Genomic DNA, 7,029 nt, shown 5'->3' with positions numbered 1-7,029 from the left:
TTGTGACTGAGATACCTCACTCAGCATAATGTCCTCCAGGGTCACCCATTTTGAATAATATTGCATGAGTTCCTTGTTTTTCAATGCAGCATTACCACAGACAGTCTACATATATAGAGTCCTTTTGGATAAAGAGGGTCCTGTTGACCGTGAGAAGTGTTATCCAGGTCCAGTGGGTTGCTGATTACGTGATCTGGATTCAGCAATGATACTGCCATTCTGCCCCAGCCCAGCTCTGTGCTTGGAAAGCTGCAGTGATGTTTTTCAGTAGGAAAGAACCTCACTGTGGTTCCAAACAAAATGACAAAGCTTGGACTCTCCTTTGACGTAGTCCACAGCTTCTCTCTTAGGTTTTAATTTCAGGCATCTTTCTGCTCACTGCGTTTTAATGGGGGATTAAATAGTCAGAATTCCCCCTCCAGTGTTAACAGGCACCTTCTCTGAGCATTCCGATAGGACATACTTTATCTATAATAAAAGAAGAAAAGTTGGCATATATTGAGGGTGTTTCGTGAGCCACTTGCTGGTTGTTGATCTCATTAATTTACAGAAAGATTCAAGGTAAATTACTATCTGTAATTTATTCTGTCAGCAGTGCCAAGAAAGACTGAGATTTGGGAGCAGGAATACTTCTATTCCCGACTCTAGTCTGTTGAGCAAAACCTATTGTGGTCTTATGAATGAAGCCCCATATGTAGAATATCAGAAAGAAACACAATATGAATGAAGAAAGGTATGAAACTCAATGTACATGAACTTTGTAAGCAAACAAATATAAAATAACAATTAAAAAACAACAACAAAAGTATCCAAAGCTTTTGAATTCTGCCTGGCCCATTTGAACTTGGACTGGTTTGGGATCTCCTGTAAATGCTGAGGCAAATCTCTTTGATGATAATCTACTGCTGGAGACAGTGAACTCAGCTCACTGCAGATTGGAAAATGTCAAACTGTTTCTGCAGCCTGAGAGAGTATCTGTTGCTGATACAGAAGCCTTGATTGGCGTAAATGTACTAGGTTGCTAAACCAAAGGTTTGAATCTACCCGAATGTGCCCTAAAAACCAAGTCTTCCAAAACTGAAGTCACTGACAACCTTCTGGGCACAATTATATTGACGTCACGTTGTATCATTAACAGATTTGAGAGCACTGGTTTTTAGTTGCTGTTGCAGAAAGTTGTCTTGTGAGATCTCATGGCACTGTTGTCAAACCAACATTACCAGAGCTCACTCCACTCTGCCACTGGGTCTTAATTATTTTTCTAGCAGGAGATACCTCCTGTCAGAGCACTACCATTTTAACCAGGAAGTTACTGAAGAGCTTGGGAATTGCAGAAGAAAATAACACTAGTATTCCTCGAAGGAGCCGTGGTGATAGGGTGTGTAACATGTTGTGCAGCTAATTGAACGTTTGGCAGTTCAGAGCCACTTGGGCCCAGCTTGAGAAAGATGAGAAGGCTCTTCCTTTAAGAGTTACAGCTTCTGATACACGATGAAGCACCGACACAAGTTGGAGCTGACTTGACAACAGTGGGCTTGAGAGTGAAGCTTAAATGAAATGTTAAGGGATGAAATAATGGAGATAAACCATTTGCATCATATTGTTGTTATCATGTGCCATCAAGTCGCTTGCGACTCATAGTGACCCTATGTACAACAGTGCTGAACTCTGCTCTATCCTGATTCAAACTTACTGTCTCTGACACATCTACTCCCATTATCCTAGTCACTGAGTCAATCAATCTTACGAAGAGTCTTCCTCTCTTGCACTGTCCCTTCACTTTACCAAGCATGCTCTCTCTCCAAGGACTAGTTTCTCCTTGTAACCTTCCCAAAATATGTCAGACAGAGCTTCAGAATCCTTGCCTTCAAGGAGCAGCCTGGTCTTACCCTCTCCAGGACAAACCTATTTGTTTTCCTGGCAGTCCATATTCAATACTTCAGAACCACAGCGTACAGGCATCAATTCTCCTTCTATCATCTCTTATCATTGTTCAGCTGTCTGATGCATACCAAGTAATTTCCTGTATCAGGTACACAAACCAATTTGGTTCTTTCCACATTCTTAGCCTTGTTGTTGTTAGGTGCTGTCGAGTTGTAGATGACTTATAGCGACCCTATGAACGGAAGACCTGAACACTTCTATAACTTTCGTTTTTTCTCCGAGTTCATAGGGTTTCTGGAGTCAAGCTGTTTCAAAAGTAGATGCCACTCCTGCTTCCAGGCTTGTTTTAATCAGGGAGCTGCAGCAAACACTGACCACCATGGGTAACCATTATCGCATTTGACACATCAGTGTCACACAGTATTCAGCTTCATAGCGACCACGAGTTACCTCCATAAATCCAGCCCTTAATATGTTATAAAGTTATCTATATAATGTTATCCATAGGGATAAATATTTGATCTTTCAGAACAATAATTGAATGTTGTGATAAATATTCACAGGTTCCGATGGCGCTGTCCACAGGGAGTTGCCCTGCCAAGTCAAAGGCACTTTGTGTCCTCCAGCATCTCTGATGGAGAAAGATGGGCAATCTCCTTCCAAGTAACTTACAACCTCAGAAACTCAGTGGAGGGACAGCTTGGACTTGTTTCCACCTGGAAAATAATGAGCTTGAGAGTTTTTTTAAAAATTAACACGTACATAGACAAACACTATTTCCTAGGAATTGCTCATGTTTCTGTTTAAAGTTGGCTTATTTCCTTTTTAATATAGCAGGGTTTTATTTCATTAGCTACTTTAAATATCTTAGAAGCAGTGTGAATTGCTAGTTTATCTGACCCTTGTTACCTTACCAGTCTTTTGAGCTGGGATCATTGTCAGGTGCCGTGACAAACCCCCTCTCTGCAACTGGTAACATGGAATGGATCAGTGCTAGCGTGGATCTGAGGATCAAAAAAACTCAGGTATCCCCAGCTGTAGCCAGAAGCAGATTCACTTCAGAGCAGAGCTCCAGGTTTACACAACATGCCTACTGGCATTTGGTACCACCCAATGTCTCCATGGAATTGTTTCCTGTTGCCAGAGATCAACTCTGCTTTGTCCAAATCACTCATGTTTTTGTTTGTTTACTGTCTAATCCTTGCCTATTTCCAAATTGGACTGGCAACAGCTCATAAAATGAGCCACATATGCCACGGGACCATTTTGTTGAGGGTAAACACTCAAGTCCTTCGGGTAGAGGGGTTTTTTCTCTGCAAAATCAGACAGCTGTTTGTTACTGTGGCTTGGCAGTGAATATAGCTCCGAGCTTTCTGGCAGGCAAAATCAAAAGGAAACGTGAGTTATGTAGGAATAATGCAACATTATAAAAGAAAGCTATATTTATTTAGAAAATTGGGCCAACTTGTTTTTCCAGAGGAATTTATTGCTTGCATCTTTAGAATATCATAATGAGTAACATGTTTAGGAGCAGTTTTAGGGACGATGGAGAGCAGGTGTTGCTGTGGTGATTCCTCATATTAATCTTTAATAAAATCTGAGTGTGGCATGTCATCTCTGAGATTATCTCAGTGTAATAATACACATCGGATCTGACTGGTACAGGAGGAGATTGCCCCTCCTTCTTCAGGAGAGCATCTGGTGGATTTGAACTTCTGAGATTGCAGTGCAGCTTCTTGCCACTAGGCCACGAGAGTTGGACAATGACTAGGGAGGATAGAAGGAGAATTGACGCCTTTGAGCTGTGGTGCTGCAGAAGAGTATTGAATGTTCCATGGACTTCCAAGAAAACAAACAGATTCATCTTAGGGTTAAACCAGGCTACGCCTTGGAGGCAAGGATTCTGGGGCTTCGTCTGACATACTTTGGACATCTTGTAAGGAGAGACAGATCCTTGGAGAGGGACATCATGCTTGGTAGGGTGGAGGGACAGCGCAGGAGGGGAAGACCCTCTATGAGGTGGATTGATTCAGTGACTGGGGTAATTGGGATGGGTGTGTCAGAGGCAATGGGATTGGCACAGGATAGAGCAGGGTTTAGGGAGGTTGTACATAGGGTCGCTATGAGTCGCAAACGACTCGATGGCACATAACAACAACAACAATAATACAATCTTTGTAGTTCACAAATGAATTAATGAAATATGAAACGCGCTCATCACTCACTTCCTCCAGTGGAATCTGCCCTCTCTCGTATTTCCAAGGCTGGACATCCTTAAGAGAGGAAACTTCCCATCTTTGTCCTTTGGAGTGACTTTTAGACTTCCGTTGCTGGAAACACGCAGCCTTTCGTTAACAGCCCAACACTCTTATGGACTGCGCTCTTTGATGCAAAGCTATGCCTTAGAAAACTTACATACAAGCTCGAGCTCACTGCTGGAATGGACTCATACTGACCCTCCAGCAGGTTTTCAGAGGCTCCAGTCAAATGAAAGGAGATTGGCTTTCTTTCTCTCTTGGTTCAAACTGCCTGTCTTTGGGTTGACAGCACAGCTAACAAATGAATATACAATAGTGAAGATAGTTAACTAAAATAGGCCAGAACATTAAATAGCTGATGAGTAGCAACAACAATAACCAGAAATCATCAGGTCTTGTTGGGATTCACTCACAACAGATCATGTTGGTTATGGGAATCTTATTATAGATACCTTACAAATTAATGGTTTCTGAGCAGGATTCCCCCAAGCCCTGCTTCCAAAGGACTCCCAGGGATTTAGTTAACGGAGTTCCAGGTTTACCATCCCAATTGCTGCCTACAAATACACCTTTTGTTGTTTACATGTATTGGATGTTCACATAAAATTTTATTGAGATGGGGGAAAAATTCTGCTGCTTTAAACAAAACACATCTGTTTCTAATTAAAAGCAGGCTTTTGGTTTTATTCCTTGTACAACCTAAATAATACATTGTAGAAAAAGTTTAAAATGCTTGCAGGAGGAAATAATACAGCGTTGCCTGTATTCTTACTGCTTGTTTGCACCTATTATTAATATATTTGCCACCGTCCATCTAACTATGCACATCTACCTGATCCACATTCTTTTGTGAAGACACAGCACGGGCCTGGCCTGCATTACATTCTTCTGTGCATGGGGTCCCTGTGAGCCACGGGCCAACTAATGGCAGCGGATAAGAGTAATACACATGCATACAATTAATTAAAAACGTGTGTGCATGCATATGTTCGTATGCAATCATATGTTCTAATTCAGTCACATACCTTTTGCTTTATAACATTAATGACAATTGGTCAGTGTCATTTATCACATCTTATCAAATTCTCACTGTACCTCACCTAGTCCTTCACTTCATTCATACACCCACTAATCTATGCTGTCCTAGCATTTGACTTCTTTACTCATCCTTCTCCTCCTCTCAGGCCCCTCTCTCCTTCACCCTTTCTATTTGGTCAGTTATGCATGTCCTGTTTCATATTTTTAATTGCAATGCACATATTGCCATTCATCCATTATTCCTGGTTGATCTCCCCTTCCCAAAACCCTTCCAATGTTCATTTTTGTCCATTCTGTTTCTGCTCTGTCATTTCTCCTACCCCTAGATACCTCTGCTCTTCATAGTAGGGGTCTTATAGAGTATTTGGTCTTTTGGCTTTTTGGTTTTTTATTTTACTTGAGTTACAGTTTATAAATACAATTTATTCTTTCAGAAAATCATTCATAGGCATTAATTAGCATTAATGATTGTTATTAACTTTTTTCAAATGCTTAAGCAAATCCTTCCTACATATAGCTTTTCCTTTCACCCACATTCCCTGGATTTTTCCCCTCCTCTTTTCACCCCTCAGTGCTGCTCCATTTAATCCAGGGGTGTGTATCCTGTTCCAGATTCTTAATTGCAATACATTTACTATCTGACCATCTCTGCATTTCAAATTCAACTTCCAATACAGAAATTATCAATCATTTTCCTACTCTCACCATCAATCATGCCCCCTCCCCATCATAACCATCTCATTTTTTTATAATAGTCTCATACAGTATTTGTCCTTTTGTGACTGAGTCATTTTGCTCAGCTTAATGTCTTCCAGACTCATCCATATTGCATAGTGTTTCAGAGCTGATTGCTTTTCAATGCTGTGTAATACTCCATTGTGCAGATGTAGCACATTTATCTATCCATTACTTTGCTGATGGGCACTTGGTCTGCTTCCATCTCTTTGCTGTGGCATATAATGCTGTGATACACATGAGTATGCATACATCTATTTGTGTAGAAGCTCTGATTTATTCCTTGTAAAACAACTTCATGCTTAGAAAGATGGAAGTTCAGCAAAGAAAGGAAGACCTTCAGTGATGTGGATGGCTGCAGCAACGCGAATGAGTCTATCAGAGATGATAAGGATAGCACAGGACAGGACAGGGTTCAGATCTGTTGCTCATAGCACTGCTAAGGGTCCTATTCACCTTGAAAGCATTTAACAACAGCAACATCCATGAACACGATATATTTTTTCATTTATCTCTTTTTGTGGATATAGTACAGATCTTGGCAGCACTGCATTCCTTTCTAGTTTTGTGCATGGAGCTCAACAGTTTTCTTGATGAGTCTTAATAAGTACTATATCAAATACACGCAGAAATAATTTGATCTTCTCTTTTCTAATTAGGTTGCCTCTTATCTCCCTCTCTTGCTTAATTACACTTGGTTGAAGGTCAGATGATGTGGACTGTTTGCTTGTTTTTATTTCACTCACAACTGTGCATGAGCTGTTTGGATTTGCTATACGTGGTTAACATGAGGTGTTGGCTGGGTGCTTCTTGTTTAGAACAAATCAGGGCCTGGGGCGGGGGCCTGCTATTGACAAGTCAGCTGAATCACAACTGAGTCTTCACTTTGAAGGCTCATGTGTGAAGCCATTGGATTCTGAAAGTAGGGATTCTTTTTGGTTGAAGGTCAGGCGTGTGCTGTTTGGTTGTTTTTCTTTAGCTCACAACTGTGTGTGAGCTGATTGGATTGTGTTTAGAATGAACATTCTTCTAAGTGGTACAGCACTGCTCTGTCAATTCACTCTACTGGGGTAACCTGGGGGTTGCTGTAATATTGCCAATAGTATGTCAAATG

At 41.0% G+C, this 7,029-nt stretch overlaps 1 protein-coding gene across 1 annotated transcript in view; it reads left to right on the top strand.

Annotated features, from left to right (window-relative positions):
* Window positions 1-7,029, top strand: part of SLC9A9 (solute carrier family 9, subfamily A (NHE9, cation proton antiporter 9), member 9) — a 1,074,946-nt gene that overhangs the window by 498,981 nt on the left and 568,936 nt on the right. The window lies entirely within an intron of this gene.

Source organism: Elephantulus edwardii, unplaced genomic scaffold, assembly GCF_000299155.1.
Source record: "Elephantulus edwardii isolate Elephantulus edwardi_28Jun2011 unplaced genomic scaffold, EleEdw1.0 scaffold00158, whole genome shotgun sequence".
In the NCBI taxonomy this organism is placed as follows: Eukaryota; Metazoa; Chordata; class Mammalia; order Macroscelidea; family Macroscelididae; genus Elephantulus; species Elephantulus edwardii.
Note: the sequence above shows the minus strand (reverse complement) of the source record. Positions and strands in the feature narration are given on the sequence as shown.